This window comes from Meleagris gallopavo, chromosome 5 (genome assembly GCF_905368555.1).
Source record: "Meleagris gallopavo chromosome 5, MGAL_WU_HG_1.1, whole genome shotgun sequence".
Lineage (NCBI taxonomy): Eukaryota > Metazoa > Chordata > Aves > Galliformes > Phasianidae > Meleagris > Meleagris gallopavo.
In genome coordinates this window covers 21,620,300-21,644,507 of record NC_139408.1, presented here as the reverse complement: position 1 = coordinate 21,644,507, position 24,208 = coordinate 21,620,300, and the positions used below count along the sequence as shown (strand labels likewise).

Here is a 24,208-nt window from a genome sequence, read left to right as displayed (position 1 = left end):
CCAACCTGTGCATCAAGTGGGCCACACGCTAGGGCAGCTTTCCCCTCTGTGGCTGTAAGGAGAGGGAAATCTGACTGAGACCGAATTAAAAGAAAACACACAGTAATGGCACAAATGTACCTCTGTCTGTCTTGCTGTTTTAAGATGCTTCCTGTGAGCTCACTTGAAAGTGCCTCCAAAAGTAAGGTCTTCTTAAGCTAGGTTCTTCAAAAAGAATGCTTTTCCCTTCTAAATGCAGGGTTTTATGTGCAATACAGGATTATCCTATATAGGTCACCGACACTCCATGGAAACTTGTAAAAGAAGAACTATTTAGACAGACAGCTCTATTCCCACACTAAGTTTTTTTTTTGCTTCTCTTCCTTTATTGCCATGAATATTTCAAGTGAAACAACAGCTTTGTGCCTTTGAGGTTATCTGCTCCCACTGCCACTTCCCCACCCGGAGCTATAATCCTACGTTTGTCACAAACCCAGCCGCTGTGGCAGAAGTTATTATGGTTACAATCTGCAGATTATAGCAACTTTTAATAAGGGATAAGCAGCAGGAAAAGGTGAGCTTAAGCAGCAAAGAGCCTGCTGATTCAAAGGACTCTATTATTAATATTTATTATTTTTAAACATTCACTGAGTGCTGTAGAAGATAAAAGAATGAGCTGAATGCAAGAACCAAGGAACCAAGTTAATATAAGACAAGGCAACGAGACAGCACAAAGAAAGAGTGCACTGTCAGGAGAGGAGGGAAGCTGGAGGAGAGGCAGCAACGGCCAGGAAAAAAACCCACACCTTTTCTAAGCAAGATGTTCCTAATAGTAAGAAGTCTGAAGAGAATTAAAGAATTCCTTAGCATCTAATCAGAACTGCTCCCCATAGGGAATTTTTTGAGCACTATTACAAGGCATTGGCATATCTTTAAAGAGCAGAGCTTTGATCATAAAATGCAAGAGTGTGGAGCATGGGGGAATTGGAAAAACCACAAAAGGAAATGCAACTGCATCACCCTGTGGTGCAAAGGTGAAATCCAGCCCTGGACAGATGCTTTACAAAGCTCCAAATAAATCCATTCACAATGCGCGAGAAATACTTCTTATCTGGGATCCCTATCCTAGATAAGTTCTTCCAGCCCACAAGTCCTTTGACCCTGTTGCTCCAGAATGACTCTAAGCTGGTACTTCTCTTCCCTAGCAAAGATGCAAGCTGGTGGTTTACACCACATTAAACCTCCACACTTCCAAACTGCAGACCATGGGGTTTCTCAGTTCCAGCCCCTTTATCAAGATCAGCCAACAAGAACATCTATCATACTCATGCACTGAGGCTTCTGTCTCCACACAGCTGGCAAAGCAGATGCTCAGAGAAGGAACGCAAGTTGCCCGCAGCTGAAGAGGCTTTATTCACAGCAACCTGATCCTAGCAGTGCTGGCATTTGCACTGCTCAGAACTGAGCACAAGTTCTGAGATGGATTCCGAAAATCAATGACAGGACTTGAGAGGGAGAGCCCACTTGTTTCCCAATGTCTTCTGTTTCCCAATTCTGTTGTATTCCCATGCAATACTTCAAAGCTGCTCCCATCACCCTGCAGAAATACTACCTGAAATCCACTACACAGTGATGCTTGGAAATACCTGCAGTGGTGTTAACAAATGAAATTAATGTTTTAAAATTAAATCAACTCTTCTCCTGTCAAGCCATCTTCATTGCAGTATCAAAACACACAAAATGCAAAGTACAAGACCTTCTATTCCTTCCACCACAGTGAGGGAATAAAAAAGAAAAACAATAAAGACCTTAATCCATCCATCTTTTGGGAAGTCTGTTCCTTCTTAATCGCATCAGACTACTGCTCATGACTGATGTGATCCACCAAACATCTAAAAGAACAGAATCCTGTCTTCATACCTGGCAAAGAGCCACTCTGAGCTCAAATCTGCCCTAGTCTGTAAGGTCTTTTTTCAAGACTGCTGACCCAGAGTCAGCATCACATCAGCAAGGCATTACATTGCCAGTTCTCAGGCTGTTGAAGGAAAACATAGGTCAAAGACCTATTGGTGCTTCCAGCCTCATGCCTTGAGCATTTGCAGAACTAATTGCAGAAGAATCCCAGCACTTCCTGTATCTTATCTGTATATAACAGTGTGGTTCAACTCGAGAAGACCCATTACGTGTCTGTGCTTCAGCCACAGCCCCATAGGAAGCAAAAGCTTAGCTGATCAACACAAGATAAGCACCTGCTTTGACAATCCCCTCTGAATAACAGGAACAAAGGACACCCAGCAGTTCAGAAATACACCAGATCCAAAGTCCGCCCCTCTCAAGAACACTTGAAGACATTCAGTCCTTCATTCTCAGTTATTTCTCATGCATGTGCATTGTAGACCCCGTTTAAGCCCCACCAATTATTACCAGCCATGAAGGACAAATAAAGCACTGTTTTCATGCACTTAGTGAAATAAGAACATTGACAACAGTGACTCCCATTGCAAATGCTGAGTGTCCACGTTGCTATCTCATTTACCCAGCAGTGAATTTAGAGAAGCTCACTGAGAAGGTACTGTGAGCCCAGAGATGTCCCTGAGCAAGGAGTTCCCAGCAGGTTTGAGCCAGCCTGGCCCAGCCAAGCAGCTCTCAGTACAAGAAGATCTGGTTCCCTTCACTCCCCAAGAAATGAGATGTGCCATTAAGTGAGCCAAGAACAAGTCTCTTCCCTGCTTTCCCAGCATAACGTGTTCCAGCTCAGTGCCCGGCCAGGGCCTTGTCTCAAGAACAGGCACAGTGCCAGTCAGCTCATTTGGTGCATTTTTTCCCCTGAAGAAGCGTGGACATCACTATCTAGTGCAGTCTTTATTACACCAAACTCCCTCCTCATTACACTGAGCTTTTCATAAAGAGTAAATATAGTAACTGTTTCCACAATAATGTTAAAAAATACACTAACAGATTCAATTCAACGGATGAAATATGGCCATAAATACATATGTCTAGCAGCGTGACCAAAATCACCCCTCTTCAAACTGGGCACAGGGCCATGAAGGAAAGCTGCTAGCGCTACAATTGCATTGCTGAGCCCTGTGAGAAGCACGGAGCTGGAGCAGTCAGCGCGGGAAAGCTGCATGCCGTACCCAGCCCAGGGCCCCTCAGCCCCTGCCAGGCTGTGCCTGAACCGCAGGGAACAAGTCACCATATGGACCCACACCCCACCCGCTCAGCTGTCCCCTTGGCTTTCCAGGCATTTGGAATGGCATATAATTTATTTAAAGCTGTTTATGACTCAAGCGAGAAGTTTGAAAGAATATAAGAGCTATTATTATCTCTGCTGTACTTCATGACTTTTCACATTAGCAGCTTGGTGCCGTTACACTTCCCCGTGATCAACGAGCTGCTCCTCACACTGCTTCCCCAGGATCAAATGGGGCAAGCTCCAGGCCACGAGGCAGCACAACAGCACCCAGAGATACGGCTGCTCCAGCAGCCAAATGGGAGAGTGAGAAGGACAGGAAAAGGGGAACAAGCTGAACACAGACAGCAGCTGAGCTGAGAAAATCCAAACCTACGTCCTCATTCACAAGATCATGCAACCACTTTCATAACCATGTCCAGTAATACTGAGGGCACAGATGACAGTTTCAACGCAGCATTTCATCTAAAGCATCCTCTCTTTCTTCCTGAATTGATACACTGCTCAAAAAAATGGAAATTCGCGTGGGTTTAACAATGGGCACTTCTACAGTGACCTATTTATTTACTAGACAGCTGCATGTTTCCATTTTAGACCAAGTCTGTGTAAATATATAGCAAAAGAAACATCCTGACAGCAAAATAAACCACCAACAAACATAAAAGACAAAAACTGCTAATGATAAACTGATTGTAGGGATTCTTGATGGAGAGACTACACAGTCATAAGGGATCCGGTGCAGAAATAGGAGAGCCTTCCCAAAAGCTTGACTGTTCAATCATCTTTAAGGACAGCTACAAAATATCAGGTTTGTGGTTTGCTTTATTTTTAAAACTCAGGTTGGATATCTTCAGCTGCCCAGCAATCATGAGTCATCCACGTAAGGGATGTGACCAGCCAAGGCCTCCTGCATCAAGTACCCCCAGGGGAACCTGACCCCAAATCTCACAGAACTCACTAGAATTCCTGGCCTCTGTCTTTAGCTCTGCAGAAGACCAGTGAAGGACCCTACCAGCTGGAAAAGCCCTGGAAAACACATGCTGCTTCGTCTCAGCTTGGGCTGAAAGGAAGCCCCCCAAGTCCATTCCCACAGAGCAAAGGTGGCAGAGGTACAAAAGCAAATCTCACTTGGGGTCAATCCATAAAACATCTTTAAATTATTTGTTTCTTTAAACCTTATCTGTGCGAAAAATAAATAAAAGCATTCTGACAAACTAGTCCAGCAGCTGGTGTGTTAACAAAACAAGATCAATGCAACACCTTATAGCCACTTCTTTCAGTCTTGGGTCACTAATACTAAATCAGACCATGAGGGATCTGCACCAACAGCTAAGCAATGGCTCAGTGCTCCATGGGAAGAGGTGGGGGGAAAAAAAAAAAAAAAAAAGTCCCATCAATTATTTGATAGGCACTGAATTCATGTGAATTCTCTGGAACTAAGGGACAAGGTAATTCATGCATCATTTTGGAAACTCAGGACTCCTCAAGTGCAAGGAACAGAAAATAAGAAAGGGAGAAGGAATGGGAGTGAGGGATGCTGAGCCTCTTCTGTGTAACTAGCAATAGGATTAGAGGGAATGGCCTCAAGTTGTGCTGGGGAGATTCAGGTTGGATGTTAGGAAAAATTTCTTCTCTGAAACTGTGGTCAGGCTCTGGAACAGGCTGCCCAGTGAGGTGGTAGAATCACTGTCCCTGGAGATGTTCAAGAAACACTTAAATGTTGTACTGAGGGACATGATTTAGTGGGGAAATATTGATGGTAGGTGGAGAGTTGGACTGGATGATATTGGAGGCCTTTTCCAACCTTGGTGATTCTATGATTCTATGAGCACTGCAGTCCTAAACAATGGTAGGGCTAAATGCAACTCTGCTGTCATATCAGTTAGAAACAAGACAGAAATGACCATGAAACAACAAAACTCTAGTCATCTGAACAGCCCTTCATTGGAAACCATAATGAAAGTCCAGCAATACTTCCAGTGGTGAGAGGGGAGACAACAACACAACATAATCAAGGAAGCTTTAGAAGGAATAAGCATCATGAGACACAGTACAGCTATCTGGACCAATTTTTCTGAGCAACCTAAGAAATAGCTTATAAGGGAATAAGCAAATAGTCTACTGCTACCATCTTAGGGCAGAAACAAATAGGCTGTTTCCTTTCTACACTAACACATTACTTGATTTTAAGTTTCCATTTTGAAGTCACAACTACAAACTTCTACTTCCCAAAGCAAGTGTCTTTCCAATTTCCATTTTACCACTAGAAAAACAAGAAAAATAAATTTAAAATCTTTCCCTTGGGTTTTATTGATACCAATTTAAGTTTGGGAAAATAATTACATAAATATTATTCAGAAAGACTCTTTAAAGAGTAGTGTTTAAAAATACAACATTGGGTTTGTAAACAAATGCCAAACAAGAGCTACTTCACCAGCCTCTAAGGATTACCAAGAAGTATAGATACTCATCTGGCTTAATTACAGCTCCCAAACAGACCTTGGATCTACCACCACCTCATGCAGTGACTCATCCTCAAGATGTCAAGAACTAAGCACTGCCTCACAGAACCACTGAACACAACGTGGACTGGCGTCTGCTTATTTAGATACTTGGAGCCTCAGTTTTTTTGTGGCATCTGAACTTCTTGTTTCAAGTCCTTCCCGAGCTAAGACTCACGGCCCCATGAAGCCAATAGCTTCTGTTTGCAAAGCAGTGGTGTCTGTTTTCCTGCAGCCTGGTGAGAATGGACAGGACTAGAGATAATTAAATAAAAACACAGGAACTGCATTATTTATTTTGAAGGAAAACGCGTCTTCTAGGAAGAAAGTCCTTTATTTGGGCAAATCTGTAAGCTGTTTATCAGCTTAAACTCATTATCTGCCCATATGGTCTTAGCACTATAGTTTAAAAAAATGGGCATGCACCAGCTGATGAAATGTCATCTGCCCTTATGCCAGAACCCAGTATTTTTGCGCTGACGTCAAATTAGGATCCTTGCCACTAGAAAAGGACTACCATAAGGATAGTCATAATATTTTAATTATGAAGGGATCTTACAGAAGGCAGCAAGGAAGGCAAGAAAATCCATTCACAAAAATCACCAAGACAGTTAATTCACTTTTTTCCTCCTCTGCTCTAGTTATTTTGTTTGGGGAGGCAGGGTGGGAAAAGAGAACTAATTTAAAGGGGGAAAAAAAAAAAAAAAAAAAAAAAAGCATGAGAATGAGAAGCTAGAGCCAATAAACACACATCAAAGCATGAAATAGCTCTGCTTCAACTGACTACAGTATTCAACCTGGGATAGATAAAGGGGAGATAAAAGGTGCTAGGAGAGAAAATGCTGCCCCTACAGCAGCCCTTGTGAGTTTGGCCCCAAAGCACCAGCCCCGCCAGGTCTGTCACACTGCAAGTGGCAAACGCACGAGATAGACCAGTTCACAGGGACCCAAACTAAGCAAACTCAACGGGGTTCTGCTGCACACAGTGAGGTGGTCCAGAGCCCCTCCTGCTTCCCCACTGCAGAGCAGGAGCTGCATCCATCGATCCTGTGAGTCACAGCGAGCCGCAGGAGGCAGGAGCAAAGGTTTAGCACAGGGCATTAAACCTGGCTGCCCGAGCTGTCACCTCGGTTATTCCACAAACAGAGAAACAAATTGGAGTCACGGTGACAGATGTTACTCATGTTTTATGAACTGCAGTGTTATTCCTGGTTACAGCAATTGTTTCTGTCTTTTAACAACAGACCTGCAACGCTGTGTGTATGAAATCATTTGAATTAAACAGCATACAGACAACTTGGCAAAAGAATTAAGGATAGCTCAGCATTTTCATACACACACAGCCATTCCTGTTTCCCTTCTGCCCAGCCCCACCCTGAGAAGTATAATGCACGTGAGAGCAGCCAAAAGTGAGATCACGCCAGGACAGAGCTATGTGTTGCCATCAGTTGAGATGCAAACACCCGCATCCCCACTCTTCTTTGTGGAAAAGAAAAAAAGAGAAGAAACACCCCTGAGCCTCCTCTTGGTGTCCAGCATGAGGGGGGAGATAAAGTTCCTGGGTTCCATTCCGACTTCTTAGGCAAGTCAGGAAATGACAATCCAGCACTCTTCCCAGCATGCGGTATCCTCACACCCCAGAGAAAATAAAGGGATTTCCCCATGATTTACAAAGGAAATATAGCATTCCTGCTTTAGGAATGAAGGCAGCCCCCAAGCTGGCTGGCTTGCCCGTACCTGTGGGATGAACAGCTGTACAGGGCATGGGGATCCAGCGTGGCACCTAGCCTTCCCATCAGCATCAGCCCCAGGGCTGGGCTCCCAACCGGGGCTTGGTCCTGCCCTGCCACTCAGATGCGCACTGACGTGTTGTGCCTCCCCTGTCTCCGTTCACCTGCGTCTCTTCTGAGGTTAGACATAGCTCCTCCAGTTAACTAATCTGCAGGAAACAGAAGTCTTCTCTCGATGTTGGGGCAGCCTGGGCTACCTCGGAGAAGTTAGGGGCCTTCCTTGCCCCTCCTCGCCCCCCAACCCTTGCATTCATGGCAACAGCACTGCTTGGTGCTTTAGCCAGTGCCAACAAAAGCAGCGCCTCGGCCACAACAAACATGAAATATTAACTGCCTTCCCAGGAGGGTCAGCCGGCTGAACCCTCCGAACATACAACACAAGTATGGCAGAGACAGCAGGCGGCAAAGAAGCACATACATCACACTGCACAGCCTGCACTTGACAAATTCTCCCCAAACTATGCAAAATGCGCACCTAGGTCTTCCAAAAACATTCCTATCACTTGCTCTCAGCTCGTATACTTTTGAGACTAAACAACTGCTGCCCCTTATGAAAGCACTGAACACCACTTTACTGGCAGAGCCCATGAAGCACTTGAGCATATCCCACGAAACAGAGACAACTCTACAGTAAGAGCACACACTTTTTACTCGCTAGTAAAAAGCCAGGGCGAGCCGCTACTCGGAACAGAGTGCAGCCAGCCGGGCACACAGCCATGGCCAGCACGCTCCTGCTCAATCAGTGCTGGTAGCCACTGGCTATTCCAGGGAATGCGTGCCTACGGTCTATTAATCGCATCCAAATTCTCTGTTATTACAGAAATACAAGCAGCAAGCACGCAGATCTTACTAATTGCCAAGAAAAGCATGATGGAGAAATGAATTACACTTACCAAAGAGCACAGCGCATGGAGAACGTTGCCTACTCGCTTGCTACAACATCTAAAGACAAAAGTTAGCTCAGACTCCAGGTGCCGGATGCACGGCTTACAACACCCACCCATCCCAGCGGGATGGCAGCTCACCAACGCGCTGCTACCGCCCTAAATCCCTATCAGACAGCAGGGACGGACAGCGGTCTGCACATCAGCAGCGGATGACACACTCCCACCGCCAACTCACCCCTCCTTCAGCCCGGCTCCAGGGGCGGCCGCGCACCCGCAACACCACCGAGGCACGGCAGTCAGCGAACCCTCCTGCTGTTTTTGCGACGACGGGGCTCGGAAACACCGAAATGCTGAGTGTGGAGACCGCGGAGCCGCCGGTCGGAGCCTCCAGCCTCGGGATCACCCCTCACCCCCTCCCCGCGCCTCCCGAGCCACCTCCCGCGCCCCGGGCGCTGCGGAGCCGGTACCCCGGCGGGCACCGCGGGTCTCCGGGCAAGGCGGGCGGCTCGCCTCAGAGCGAGTCCCGGCCCTTTACCTGCCGCCGGCGGCTCCCGGAGCCCGGCCGAGCTGGGGCGAGTGGGCGGCTCTCGGCGGCTGCGCTGCGCTCCCGCTGCCGCACGCACCCCGTGCCCGGAGCCACGGAGCGCCGGAGCCGCCAGCGCAGCCGGCTCCACCTCCGGCCGTGCCCTGCTCTCCGCCCCCGGGCCGGCCCAGCCTCCTGGCCGCGCCCCGGCCCGCCCCGCGAATGGTTGCCCCGCGCCCCGGTGCCCGGCCCGGGGGCGCCTCGGTGTCCCGTGTGCGCAGAACCGAGAGAGGGATGGGAGGTTTGCGGACCTGGGACTTACGGAGCGCTCCGGAAAAGCGCGCAGAGATGTGCCAAAGGCACGTAAGAGTGGCACCGCGGCACCCCTGGCAAACCTTTCAAAAGCACACAGCAAGGCAAAGACAGCCCGTGTTTGTGACACAGGAAAACAGCCCTTTTAAGCCTGGTTTCCTAAGGAAGTCAGGCAGTGCGTTTGTGCTCTGTGTGCGTGCCAGCAACTTCCGAGCCTGGTGAGCAAATTCAATCCAGTGCGGCATCCACAGAATTCAGGAAAACAGATAACTGCCTGGGAGAGGTCATCCCTGGCTCTTGCACGCAGAAGGGCTATCCTGAGACCAACAGGGTCCAACACAGAATCCACAGCGGATTCATAGGAGTCTTTACCAACCTAGGTGACTTGGAATCATAGAATCATTAACGTTGTAAAAGACCACTAACATCATCCAGTCCAACTGCCAGCGTATCTCCACCATGCCCACTAACCACGTCCCTCAGTGCAACATCTATATGTTTCTTGGGTACCTCCATGGTACGTGACTCTACCAACTCTCTGAGCAGCCTGTTTCATGCCTCATTAATCCTTCTGAGAATAAATTTTTCCTAATACTCACTAATCATTCCTAATACTCTGAACCTCCCCTGGTGCAACTTGAGGCCATTACCTCTTGTCTTACTGCTGTTACCAGGGTGAAGAGGCCAACACCTACCTCACTACAACATCCTTTCAGACAATTGTAGAGAGCAATGTGGTCTCCCCTGAGCCTCCTCTTCTTCAGACTAAATAATCCCTGTTCCCTTAGCTGCTCCTCAGAAGACTTGTAACCTGTCCTCTGGGGAAACACCATTTCATAGGGTCACAGTAGTACTGGCTGTGTTGGTGGGAAAGAAACTGAGAGAGGAAGAAGCATGTAGAAGTAACACCATTATTGATAATAACAATCGATACTTGGGAGCAAAGTTGCTAAAGTTGTCACAGCACTCATGTACAGTAACAGAGCTAGTGCTAAAGGATTTGCAGTCCTGCAGGGCCATACCCTGTCAGGAAGCCCTTGCTTCAATGCTATACAAGATGGGGATGTGGATCTGGGTCCTGCCAGCTTAGTAGAGGAGCCAGACACAATGCCAGTTTCTAAAAGTGTGGTGCAAAAGCAAGATCATCTCTTCATCAGCATCTCTGTATGATCATCTCTACTGATGCCTCGCATATGGGATAATGAAGAGATACAGGGCTTCCCAGGTGCAAATATTTGCTGGTGTTGGTTTTCATTTTTTTCTTTTCCTGATGTAATAATTAAAACAGGGAGATATACACAGAATCTAACATTCACAGCCTCCAAATATGTTTCTGTGTAATAGCAAAACTAGATTATATAGCCAGATCATATTTGTAACACATGTTTTGTTACACTCCATTGCTGCTTAAGACAATCACTTTAAGGTCTGATATTTTCTTATAACATTTGAGCCACGTTTTCCACTGCCATTTCACTCTTCATTTATTTGTGTCACAGCATGAGTCTACCTCAACTCCGTCTTTGTGGCAGTGCAGGGGATTTACATGTCTTTATTAGGCACAATGTGACATGAGGTAATAGCCTCATTCCTCTGATTCCCGTGCACAGGGCTCAGTGCAGCTTTTCAGGCTTGTCACTCCATGAGCATCTCAGGGCTCCTTTGGGCAGAGACAACACCCACGCCCAGCAGAGCTGTGAGACCCCTGTGCCAGGCAGTTCTGCTGTGTGCAGTGAATGAGCTGGGAAAGGCCTGAATGCACGAGTCCGGCCCTGTGTCATTGCCTCGTACACAGGCCTTGAGCTGAGGGCTCCTGGGGAAACAGGTACCCTCGGCCCTACCCAAAACACTGCAGTATTAAGAAGCTCCACTCTATAGACAAGATCCCTTCCTCCTTGGGGGCCCCCTTACATTTTTCCAACAATCCCCTGTACTCCAGTGACATCATTATTCCGAAACTATTTTGGAAAAATGCACTGAGCAATGTATCCAAAGGCTTATATGTGTTTTCTGTTTTCCATCCTGATTCTATGAAACAGTTTTGTAAATGAACAGAAGTCAACTAGACGTGACCCCGGCTTTCCATCTTCCACATGCTCGCATCGACACAATAGCTCTCTTACATGCTCAACTGTGCAATTTAAGGGGCCATGGCTGAGAATGGGCTTCCCGAGCTATCGTGCTTTCACTGCCATGAAGGAGCTCCTTTGTGAATTCCGGCGGCACTGAGCTGGGTTTTGCATTTAAACACGGGGTTTACATTTGTCATTGCACGTAAAGGATATTGCATGTCCTCTGCAAACTGAACACACAGCACCAACCTTGGATAAAACCAGTTACATCTCCTATATTTCTGATAGATACAAGTTTTCAGGCTGCTGTGTTGGGAAGTCATAAACAAAGTGGGGCAGAACGCTCGCTGGTGTGTCTGCATGGATGTTGAAGGAGTTGGACTGAACTCCACGCAGCTAAGCCGGCACTTGCAAACTCTTTCCTGCCTCTGCTTTATGCCTGCACCATTTCCCTTCTGCTTCCTTTCCTGTCCTGCCCACCTTCCCTCCCACTTCCACTGCCTGCAGACTGCTCCCTTTCTTTCCCTACTATTTTCTCTCAGTACTCCTCCTAATGTCTGGAATTGCCATAAAGCAGTGATTTGGCCACACCCAGCTTGGCTGGGGTCCCCAGGGCTGGCCTGCCCTCCGCCAGTTCCATGCCCAGCCACACGAGCGGAGAGAGCTGCTGGCATCTGCCTGCTGGAACTCGAGTGTCAGTCTATTTCCAGATATCTGTGGCACATTCCAGGAGCAGTCTGTGCTCAGCAGAATTCGCATAGTATTATTAACTCTGCCACAAGACCAAATGGCACTTCCGAGAGCTCAAAGCAAACTCAATCTCCGCCACAGAGAGCAACAAATAGACTGTCTGAGGCCCATCACCTGCTCCCAGATAAGGGCACCAAAGATGGCAAGTACGCTTTTCCAAATGTTAGTGCCGACTGAAGCTCCACAGATCAGGCTGCTGTCATCTGCCATCACACTGCATCCCAGGGCTCTCAGCCAGCCTGGGAGAGCAGCAGGAGCGGGCAGCCGCTGTGCTGGTAGCAAGAGGTCTGAGCAAGCTTCAACATTACAGTTGTAATTAAAACCTTGCCAGAGTATTTTTCAACCCAGTTTTTCTTTCCCAAGCTCAGCTGGAAAAACTGAAGCTACAATGCCTATGACTTGGTTTCTTTGTCAATATCCACATTTCCCAATCTTCTTAAGCCAAGCAACAGCTAGCATTCTGGAGAAAGAAATATCAGGCCCTCAAGCAGCTTTGCATGGAATTTTTTTAAATGAAGACTTAAGCTGTTTTTTGAATATTCAGTAAGAGATTTATCTTTTCCCAATTTTGTTTTCATATTTGCTTGATCCCATTAACATTCATATATGTTTTTCTAGAGGGAAAAGCATGCTGCAGCACAATTCTACCCTCCAGCCTTCTTCTGTGTCAGATCCATGATGACTCACAGACCATAACATGGAACACTGTATCCTAGGGCAAAGGACACACTCTTCCTATGATGTTCCAGCCCATGAAGCTCCATGTGCACTGACATACACAAATAAGTAGACATCATTTAGCTAACCACTTGTCTGCACACCCCTATCCTTCTTTGTAACTTTGAAGTAATAAGATCATACAAAAGAACTTGCACTGGTGCCTAAAACCAAATCCCACAGAGCACTGGGTAAATGAACCTTTGGACATTGTCCATAACATTCTGAATTAAGAGAATCCTTAGTATTAATTTTAATATTCAGCATTGAAGGGATACTTTTAAAGAAAACTGAATGTACTTAAGACTACAAACATTTCTACTGCTAACAACAGATAAAGCTGTATATTATTGAACTGGAAAAAAAAAAAAAAAACAACACACACAAAAATAGAAAATAGTAGGCTTTTTTTTTTTTTTTTTTTTAGTTTTCTAAAAAGAAGCTTTTGCCCAAACCTATGATTTTCAACTGTGCATATTTTGAGAAAGTTCTCAACTTTCTTATTTCTTCTGAAACTTACAGCTGATCTTTTTCTGTACTTCTTGAACTTGACAAGTAAACAAAATTTGTTTCCCCACAACATTTTCAGTTATTTTCACTCATTAAGGACTAGCCACATGGAAGACTCTGTTGTACCAGATGGTCCTTTTGCCCTGAAAAGACAACAGAGCAACAGCTATTCCTATATACAAACAGGACAGTGAGGCACAAAGAATGAATGAATTACTGGAGGTCTGTGGCGGCTCCAGGACATGAGCAAGGAGATCCTGGATCCCAGACAAATGCCTTACTCATCCAAATATCTATCCTGAAATGTTTTGACTCTTCTTGGCATTTGGATTTCTTTTGTAACGCTGAGGGAGGAGGCTCAAACGCACTTTTAAAAGTCCAGCTGACACTAAAATACTGAAACTATTTCTGTTTCTGTAAGACTTCACAAAGTCTTTCCTCCTTTAAAAAAAAGAAAGCTAACAAACATAACTTCAGGGTTTATTGTTCCAGAAGATGTTCCAATTAAATAACCCTTTATTGGACAGTTAGAGTTCTTCATGCTTTTTCTGACAAATAAAAGGGACATAGTTCACAAATATCTACAGAGGAAAGCAGTAACTGCCAAGGGGCAGATGGAAGTGTTGAAAGCTTCACTTCTGACAACAGTTAGATGGTCATCCTGCAATTTGTTTCAACACAGCCAGTTGTGTTGCTGTAACTTGTTAAACATCTGCTAAAAACATATGGAATCCTCCTGAGGGATGTAAATTGATGCCATTCATCAAACTATTTCACAGCTTCCCTCTCCCCAAATGACTCCCTTCAGAGAGCCATCTGAAGCAATGGATCTTACTATCTTTGTGCACAAAGGGATCCCTGGCCAGAAAAGTACTGAGAGCTCCCCTTGAACACAAGAGATGATCCCATCCAGGCATGTCCTTCTGAAGCACATGTAATATGTCATCAGAACTCTGAATTAGCCATCTTGCCAACCTCTTTAGTGGTGTCCTACAGTGGTGTACTGCAACAAAACCAGTCCCCATTCTGTAGGAGTTAGTGTCCTTGGGACTGCTGAGTTAACTGGGAGACTTGAAATAATGATGTTTGGCATGGTAGGACCTAAAGTTTCTCCTGTTGTCACATAAAATGGAACTTTATTAAATCCAGAGTGTAGGACTGTCCAGTGCCTGAATGTGGGGATAAATGCTCATGACTGTATGGAATGACTGTTGACCACTGTGTGGTGGGATTGAGGGTAGACTTTGGGCTAGGTCGAGCTATTTTTACAAATGTAGTAATAAAATGAGCAATCCTTGTAAACTCTTCACCAGGCACTAATTAATTAGCCAACCATTTTTACAAGTGAGGGCAAATGAATGACAGGGATGGGTGGTGATTTCCTCAAGAGGGCATCAAGATTATAATTCATAGCTCCTAAATTGTGATCAGAGCACACGATCATACCTCACAGCTATTTGAGACATGAGGTTTCTTTACTTGGCAATGGAAGCCTTCCATTGGGTCATTTATCAGAATGACTGTTACACAGATACGGTTATTTTACAACTAAAATATGAATATTGTAGGTCTAAGTGGAACACAGGTTGGAACTATGCAAGCCCCTTATCTGATTGATTCCTGCTGTGAATATTCTAAACAACATTGTAAGTTACTGGCTGCTGTTTCCTATCAGGAAGAGATAACTAGATTTATTGAAGGTTGAAGCCAACTTCACCCCTGGTTTAACTAAACCAATTTCAATGAAAGAAAAATGCCAAGGACACATCCTCTAAGCAGTCCCTAGCTACCTACCAGAGTTAACTTACTGTACATACATTGCAAAACTTATAAAGCAAGGAAAAGAAAAAGCTTCTCCATGTTTCCTGTTTTTCTGAACTTCTCAAGAGAAGTATCCAGAATGCAGGCTATGCAGATTCTATTCTCAAGCATCCCCAAAATATTCTTCCAGACCACTAGATGTTGAATCCAGCATACCTTTGAAACAAGCTTGGCAGAGACTCTGATGCTTCCTGCTCCTCCCTCTCATAATCAGTCCCTCTCAGTGGCCTTTCATGCCATAGTTTGGAACTTGTGATATTGTCTGTGATAACAAATTGCAAGACAGACTGTGAAAGTTAAAAACGTGATAAGAAAAAAATTAGCTGGACTTTCTGAAATCAAATAAAGTAGAGTTGAGTCAAGACTCAAGAGTTCAGAGTTAAATAGGGGTTTACATAAACTGTTTCTGCAGCACTGCTTTTAAGGCAGTTGCAGTTTTTCTGGTAGAGGTGCAGAGGGAAAAAAGCAGTGCCGGCCCCCAGGTCAGCTTTTCCTGTGCAGTTTGCAATAGTCTGTAATTTTCTGTATCTCTCCTTCTCAGCCCGTACTCTCTCTAGCTTTCATCTCCTCTTCTTTGGGCCCTTTTACTGTCTCCAGCCGTGTTCTGTTTTCTGTAGGACTTTCACTAATTCTCCCTTTTCTTTCATGTTTCCATGATATCCTCTCAATCACTCTCTGCCAGGTCTCTCACAGTGTTCTTCCAGGTAACCTGATTTGGGTTCCATAGGGAAGAACACAAAACAGAGACTGAGCAGGGAAAGGAAGGTCAGAGACAGAAACAAGGGGCTTTTCTGTTTAACCTGACAGAGTCGGGGTGAATACCTCTGTCTCAAGCAGAAGCAATAGTGTGTTAGAAAGGCTGAGAGCAGAAACTCTTGCTTCCTTGGAAACAGACACTGAAATGAAGCAACACTTTTGTGAAGGCCAGGGTATTGATAGAGCAGCTGGTCTTTTTCCAACTGGGATCCGTGATGTTCCAGGGCTGTAATCAGGCAAGTACACAACTTGCCAAGCAAGGCTTTGTTCACTGTGCCAGGGAGCAGCTTTCCCATACCTGAGCCAGAAATGGCTTCACTAACACACAGTGTGCATGAGCCACTAAAGAGCCTTCACCCTCCATCAGTCAGAGCAGTGCAGTTGGGTGTGCAGCAAGATCTGCAGAGGCAAGGGGGATGGCAAGCTATTAAGAATGAAGCCTAATGGCCCCTTGAGAACTTCAGGAGTGGGGAAATAAAAATAAAATTAAAAAACCCCTTTACCTGAATTTTAATCGCACCCAAGGGAAGACACGAGATTTAATACAAAACATTACACAGCTGCTTTGCTACACGAGATTAACTTCATGTAACAGGATGAATAAAAATATTCCCACTCCAACTTTCTGAAACATTCTGCCCTGAGGCAGTGAGAGAAATGGCACAGAATACAGAATGAGGCGGGGAGATGAGCTAGATGCTTTTAAGCTCTGCGTAAAGCTGGGCTCTGACACAAATCTCCTTCAGCATCTGAAATTAATAATTCGTCTTTAGTTGGGTGATCATTACAAGATCCCTTTTTGTAGACTGGCAGAGAGAACAAACATAAGAGTTAATGCAGATCGGCAATACTGTGAATCTTTGAAAGCAACAGGCTGGGATCGCACTTCTCAGGTCCCTGAGTGCTATGCTGACAGCCTGGGCATCTGCAACAGACTGCATATGTGTCCGTGTGAGGAGTGACCCACTTCTGCAACTGCAAGTTGGAATGCCTCCCAGAAACACACATGACGTTTTGGCAACAGAGAGAAAAAAGTTCAAGGAAATTAGTGAAAGAGTTCAATACAGGAGCGTGAGCAAAAATGCCAAAGCAGCAAAACATCCACTTCAAAGCTCTTTGAAGCCAGCGGCCTGAGATGAGCTGCTATCAAGGTCACAGGATATGCCTGTGGTAGAGATGAGGAAAATTCCCCTTTCCACCAAGAGAAGTTGCAAGCTCTTGCCACAGCCTGTCAGAGTCAGCAGGGATTCTGTTAGAGATTGATTTACAGGAGTATCAGCTGGAGAGATAACCTTTCTACTTTACAGGCTGCAGAGTAAATTTGTGTCCCTTGACAAGTAACTCTCCCCAGTAACCCCATCAGCCCTTTACGAAGCAAGAGCGGTATTTCCTTAGTGCTCAGCAGGACAGGCATGGTGCAACTCACAAAATACACCTTCAGAATCAATGATTTCTAAAACTCCTATGCCTGATTAAAAAAAAAAATAATAAAAAAATCAGAAACTCGCAAGTGATCGCTAAACATACCGTGCACGTATCTTCTGGGGGAGGCAGACCCTTTCAGTCCTGGAAACCGAGCAGCTTCTAGCTCCTAGGCCTTGGAAAATAAAATCTAGATCTCCACAATCACTTGTGACTCAAATGTCATTTTCTTCTTTTCTCCCAATGAGGATCCGCAACATCAGTGTGATGCCAATCACAGCAACAAGGAAAACAGCTGCTATGACAGCAGTCTGCCCAGGGACTTCCTGTGCTTCCTCAGATGCTGCTGAGGCTCCCGACAGGCTGAGCCTATAGCTGTGGGGCAGAACCTGAGATAATTCCAAACAGGTGGAGCCCTCACTTACCTGAGCTCTCAGGTACCTGGCAACAGCAGCTGAAGTTCCCCACTGCTCTCCCCTTCAGCCTGCAATTATAGTTGTATCCTCTCCTCTTACCCTTTCCTTGCCTGTGGAAAAAGCAGTCTTGCCCCAGTCTCTCATCTTGGAGAGGTTCGACCTTGCCTATGCTGTTGAGAAGCCCTGAGTCACTCCAGTGATGCCCTGTGGCTGGAGGTATTCTGACTGAGAGGTAAATCAAGACACTTGGTCATAAAGCAGCAAGTGACAAGACTTGGAGGAAAAAAAAGGTGTTATCTTTAGTAACCAGGCCAAATGCCAGCTCCAGCTAACAAACAGATATTCTACTGACTTCCCGCAATTTTCCTTCAGTGAAATATTATCCTCTTTACTTCCTGCCAGAGTGTCATTTAACAGCTTTGCCAATCTACCGTGATTCACCCAAAGGAAACTGCATTTCAATAAAGACTAAAGTAATTCCGCTACATTAGAGATACATCCAAACTTCCAAAGTGTAAGATTTAGATACATATTCAAGGGGCTGCATGAATTCCAAAGTTTAGTGAAATTTTGTCAGTCACATTACCAATATTCTTTTTCGGCAAGAAGAAAACAACCAACCAGTTACACACTTGGATGATGTGAGCACTGCTGTCTGTATGCAGAGAGTAGATGTCACTGTGCCTCAACATCTTGCCAATAGCATCAGGAGATCAAAATGCTTTGTCATAACTTATCACTTGAAACCAAGACAAACCTACACCAAAGTAATTTATCCCTACCTGTGGATTTGCACTGGAATATGGCCAGGTACAACAGGAAGGCCAAGTGGCTCCCAGAGTAGGCAGGAGGAACTGTTCTTTTTCCATTCACAATGGGTTTCCTCATCAATCAGGCACGTTCATTAAAGCTTGCTTCCTCTAGCAGGATCACTATAAAGAGTAATTATGGAAGAGGAAAAGGAGTGCAGACTCATGACTTATCTTCCAGGATTCGTCCTGAGCATTAATCGAATCCACCACTTTAATGAAACTGAGTCCCCAGTGAATGGGTGACCAACACCTCCAATGTCTAGCGTGACTTCACAATAACAAGACACTCTCCCTGCTTGTGTCAGACCATGTCCTTAGCAGAAATATTACATACAGAACATGAATCATGGGCCAAGGAGGAAAGGTACAGCTATAGCATTAGAGCTCCAGGATTCGTAATGCCAGTTCCACTGTAGCTAATAGGTAATTTCTCCATTAACTATCACTGTTGGTGCGTTCCTGCTTCTCCTCTTCCTCCCAGAGCAGTGGTGGTATTGCTGATGGAGGTGGGATTTCAGCCAGCTGTTCTCTTACATGAGGTGCGTCAGGCAGTGGGACGCTGCTCTCAACTCCAGGAGCTGTCAAAGCCATCATGGATTTATGTTCTGTGGAAGTAATTAGGGACTCCTGCTGCTCCTGTGCGCACTGCCCATTTGTAGGGCAATCACATCAGACAGAGCTGTGCTCAGTGTGCACTGCCAGCTTCCCCTGGAGCCAGTGGAGATTATTCAGAGAGGTTACTGGGGCAGATGGAATATTCCCCACTAGGACACAGACACAGAGCTATAGATTTTGCCCTTGAACATAGCCTGTGGCGATTTCTAGCTGATAAATGAAAAATCCTCTTCTCATTGATTATTTTTTTTTTTTTAACAGTAATTTGCATCACCTCTTACTTCTAGTCACAGTGGTCCCAGTTCCACTCCATGTTACAGACACTCACTTACTTACTGCCTTCCCTGTTTGCTTATGTTTCCCTACCACCAACACAGCAGTGCGAAACTGTTGGGCCAGGAAACTCTGTAGGACAGCTGCTGCTGCTGCTCACTGAACCCCCTTAGGATAAGATTTGCACAGAGAAAGGACAGGCTTGAAAACAGTTAAGTGAATTTCTTCAGCTCTCTCAGGCCCTTCATTCCCCACCAACAAGCTGGCCCAGCAGCACAACCTGAGCTCACATTATCCTCTTGCACCAGGTGAAAGCCTTGACAGACCTGGGAGTTTCCCAGGCAGTGAGCATCCCTCTGCAGTGTGAGGCCTGCTGGCAGATTTGACCCCTGGGTTCTGCCAGGATGAAAGGCCAAGCTCATGCAACTTCCTGCCCAATAGAGGGTCCCTGGCAGAACCCTTGCCCTCCCCCCTGGGTGAACTGCCATTGACCCAGTGAATTCAATTAGAATGGTTCTTTCTTTATCAAACAAACCCCACATGGCCCAAACCAAACAGAGCGTATTTGAAAACAAATGGATTGAAACAACCCTAATCCACTCAGGCTCTCTCCTCTGTGCATGTCCCTCTGACTAAGCCTACCCACAAATACGATCAGGGAACAGCCCTCAGATGGCAAGATGAGCAGGGAACCTGACCCTGTAGAATAAAGTGCTGCTGGCTGAGGCCTCTATCACACAGTTACAGCACTCAACGATGCCCTTTGGGCCTCTTTCCTGACTTTCCCACTGTTTAGTCCTTAGGAAAAGTGGGAAAGTGCCTCAGCTGGAATCCTAGGGAAGAAAATTTGTGTGAGCTTAGAATCACAGAACCATTTATGTTGGAAAAGACCACTCAGATCATCTAGTCCAGCTGTTGATCCACCACCATCATGCCCACTAAACCATGTCCCTAAGCTCAACTCATAACATCTGCCCCCTACACAGTGGTGCACAGAACTACCACTGACCACAGAAGCATTTCTGTGAGCCACTCTGCAGAGACCATATCACTCTGCCTGAAAGGCTCTGAACCACTTCAGCCACTCTGGACATGAAGATGCAGGAAGTGTTATGTATCAGCTATAGGATTCTTCTTATGCTTCTAAGAAGAAATCCCATATCAAAGAGGAATTCCCTACCTGACTTGTCCAGAAGAACATAGCTACGATGAGATAAGAGGCATCTTGTTGGCAGATCTTCACAGCCACACATGCTGCACCTACACTTACAATCAGTGCCAGTACAGACCCCATGTCTGGAAGTCCTCCAGAGGCTGTTGGCCATGTAAAATCAACCGTCCCCAGCACAACCTGTCCTCTCAGGCTTCCTCCACATGACATTCAGGCAGCAGAGCACCATGGGCCATGCCCACTGTGCCACATAGCAGGGGCTTCTCCTGTAGCCTCTTTGTGGCAATTCAGCAGCAGGAAGCAGGCAAACAACTGCCAGGGCACACAGTCATTGCAGGGAGATTCAAATCCAATGAAGCCAGGAGGCAGGATGCACATAGCCCTGAGGGGGCACATGGTTTACTCCATCAAAGGCAGAAGTCAGGTTTTTTTTAACTGTCAAAAGATTAAGAAGATAAAAGGCAGAAATGAAGGAGGAATATTCCACTGCATGACCAAACCACACTCAAAGAGCCGTTAGTCAAATGCAAGAGGCGGTTTCTGAGCCCCAGGCTCACTGCAGTACTAGGGGCTCTCTGGGCTCACTGACGAGCAGTTTGTGCACCCACTGCTGCATTTTTTTCCCTGCACAGCCTCCCTGCAGGGAAAAATAGACTCCAAAACCCCTTTGGGTAGGCCTTCTGAGGGAGCTGCATGAAACTACAATCAGCACTGAGTGCAATAGAATTGACTCAGAAAACGCACGGATCTGGCTCTACTGATTCTGAGATTTGAACAACTTGGGAGAATGCGCTCATTTACATTTTGTTACCCAGCATGCTGCTCCAACTCATCTATTTCCCACAGGCACCAACATCAAAGCTGAGGAAACAGGCTATCTTTGCATGAAGGTTTTTCTTTTTAATTAAACATTATAATCTAAGGCCAGAAATTCCTTCTTCTGTCACAGCTGGAGAAAGCATAAAGGGGGAAGTGAGGACAGAGAAACAGAATCCATCAGTCACTGTACAGAGAGATTGCTTGGCCCTGCATGCTTACAATTGCTTTCTGACTGCTTGGCTTATTTGTGCAACATATGGCAAAGCGTGGAAACCCACCTCTATCCCAAAGGTCACTGTGCCACCTGCAGACCCCCGACAACACGCGGCCTTGCACAAATACACATGGAAGTAATTAGGGAGGCAAGGGAGCTGGGATATGAAGCGGAACCCCCTCAAGTCTGCTGCAGTAATTCTTTCAGCTGAGCTGGAGGAGAAGTCAGAATTCCCAAGGGTCTGATTGCTGCAGCCTGGAGCCCAGAGTGGAATACAGTTATTTACTGCTTCCCTGCCACTAACATGCCATTACATTTGTGGGGCTGGGCGAGAGGAGATCCGAAGGGAGTTCCAAGGGGCCACATTTGCTTCCCTTGTTACCTGTGCAGCTCCAGCTTAGTAGGCTGCTTACTCTTTCCAGAGTCACTCTTCCATGCATGCTCAGTTTAGGAATTACATTTGGGTTGCTCTTTTTATCAATTTGCAGTTAAAGGCGGCAAGGGACCAGTGTAGTAGATTGGATACAGAGATTTCTTGACAGGGAATTTCAATTAGTTTATTCCCTGTAATACTGTGTCCTCTAGAAGTCTTAAGCTCCATACCACGATTCTCTTCCCTACACTTTACTGAAGAGTACTACTGCCCCTCTCCCCAGAAGAGATGAAGCATCTTCTTCAAGAAATGGCAATGATACAGAGCCTAGCTGTTAGCTGGGGACGATCCAGAGCAATACAAAAGTAATCACAGACCACACGGCCAGTGCACAACTCTCCCCTCAGCTGAAAATAGCTGGTTTTGTGGCATACCAGAGTGAGCAGTCTCTGCAAACTGCTGGCAAGTGGCATATCACGCTCATCTCACTTCATCACATTATTCACACACACTTAGTGAAAAACAACCCACCGCATTCGTCTTTGTGCCTCCTTTAATAAATGAGCATATATTATAAGCCCAACCATCTACAGCATTTCTATTTCTTCAGTCCCCTAGAGGTTTTCTATCTAATTTTAAACTAACTGTTTATGTTTTCTAGACTGTCAAATAAACAGACACTATGTGGAAGCTCAAGATACAGGAAGAGGCAGGCAAAGGAGCGCTGTTCATCTCATTTCTTACTGGAACTAAGCGCACAATTCCTAGTCACATCAGTTCTGTTCTTATGGAAATGTCTGAGCAAACTCTCTGGCCTTACAGAGTTGTCTCTGCTTCCCGAAACACCAGACAAGCTCATGGGGTGCAGTTCTGGTTGAAGGGCAGGAATGCTTCTGCTCTACCTCACTGTTGTTGGCCAACAATTTCCAGGAATTGTGCATGATGCACTCACTTGAACCCCGAGGTCAGGGTTCTCTCTCCTTCATGGTTATCAGGGTGGAAGGAGGCTACTGCTCCTCCTGAGCCTCCAAGCTCTGTGAATTTTCTACCCAGCTCCCCACAAAAATAGTTATCTTAATTGAACAAGATGCTCTGTCTCCTGTTGAGAGATCAGAAAACAAAATGTGCAAGGACTGCAAAGTCAGAACTATAGGAGCTGCTATGTATTTCTTCTATGATATTGAAAAAATCAAGGTAGAAAGGCGTAAGCCACCCAGCAAATGCCATTACTGAGTAAGAAGTGGGAAGCTTATCCTACGTTTGATCCTATGTTCTGATTTTGGGCCACCATCCTAAGCTGGTCTTAGCTACTTCTCCTTACCTTTGAAAATGAAGAGTAAACCTTTAGATGGTCTAGAACACATATTACTCTGGCTAGCTAGCAGTCTCATGCCATACAAATAAAAAAAGAATCACAAAGATCACAAAGCTTTCTGGCTTTCTAGTAATGAATTGTGTTACTTAATTTCCTATTTGAACTTAATGGACAGATTTGTGCTCCATCTCAACATGAAGACCAGAAATTTCCAGCTGCGTTTTTCCCCAGAAAAACATTTTTCATTCTATCTGTAGGGACAGTCTGGAGAAGAGGAGGCTCGAGGGAAACCTTGTTGTTCTTTACAACTACCTGAAAGGAGGTTATAGTGAGCTAGAGATTAGCCTCTTCTCCTGAATAAGTAGCAATGAGAGGGAATAGCCTTATGTCATTGCTAGTGGAAGTTCAGCTTGGATATTAGTAAAATTTCTTCTCAGAAAGAATGGTGAGGCATTGGAACACACTGCCCAGGGCAGTGGTGGAGTCACTATCCCTGGAGGTGTTCAAGAAACTTGTAGATATGGCATTGAGGGCCAGGGGTTAATGGGCATAGTGGGAGTGGGCTGATGGTTGGACTGGATGATCGTAGAGGTCTTTTCCAATCTTAATAATTCTATGTTTTCTCCCTGGTGAAAGATGAGGTTCTGTGGCAAAGAGCCAAGGAGCACATCTTCCTGTGAGAGAGAGATGGATTTCTGCACCATCAGACCAGTCCACAGTCAGGACAAAACCTTGGAATAGAAGAATAGATGCACACCTCTCCAAGAAACATATTTCATGTTTGATTTTCTGATTTTCCTAGCAAATAGAGGTACATCTGATTGCTTGTGCTAGGAACTTACAGCAACTTACAGAGATGATTAAAAGCCAAATCCTCTCTCATTCTTAGCAGAACATTTTTCACAGGCAGTTCAATTTTTGTAGAGCCATCAAGAAATACAATGAGGCAGTGCCTGTTTTCTCC

At 45.5% G+C, this 24,208-nt stretch overlaps 1 protein-coding gene across 10 annotated transcripts in view; it reads right to left on the bottom strand.

The window, feature by feature from the left end:
* TSPAN18 (tetraspanin 18) overlaps positions 1-9,072 on the bottom strand; it is a 104,345-nt gene extending 95,273 nt beyond the window's left edge. For 4 of the 10 annotated variants that reach the window (XM_085224617.1, XM_085224616.1, XM_085224615.1 and 1 more), the window contains exon 1: positions 8,889-9,072. The gene's annotated coding sequence lies outside the window, so the exon portion shown is untranslated. Of the gene's footprint in view, positions 1-8,359; positions 8,495-8,588; positions 8,856-8,888 lie in introns of those variants that run through there. The other 6 variants (XM_085224620.1, XM_085224618.1, XM_085224621.1 and 3 more) reach the window with 4 other exon arrangements.
* Between the last annotated feature and the right edge of the window lie 15,136 nt (positions 9,073-24,208).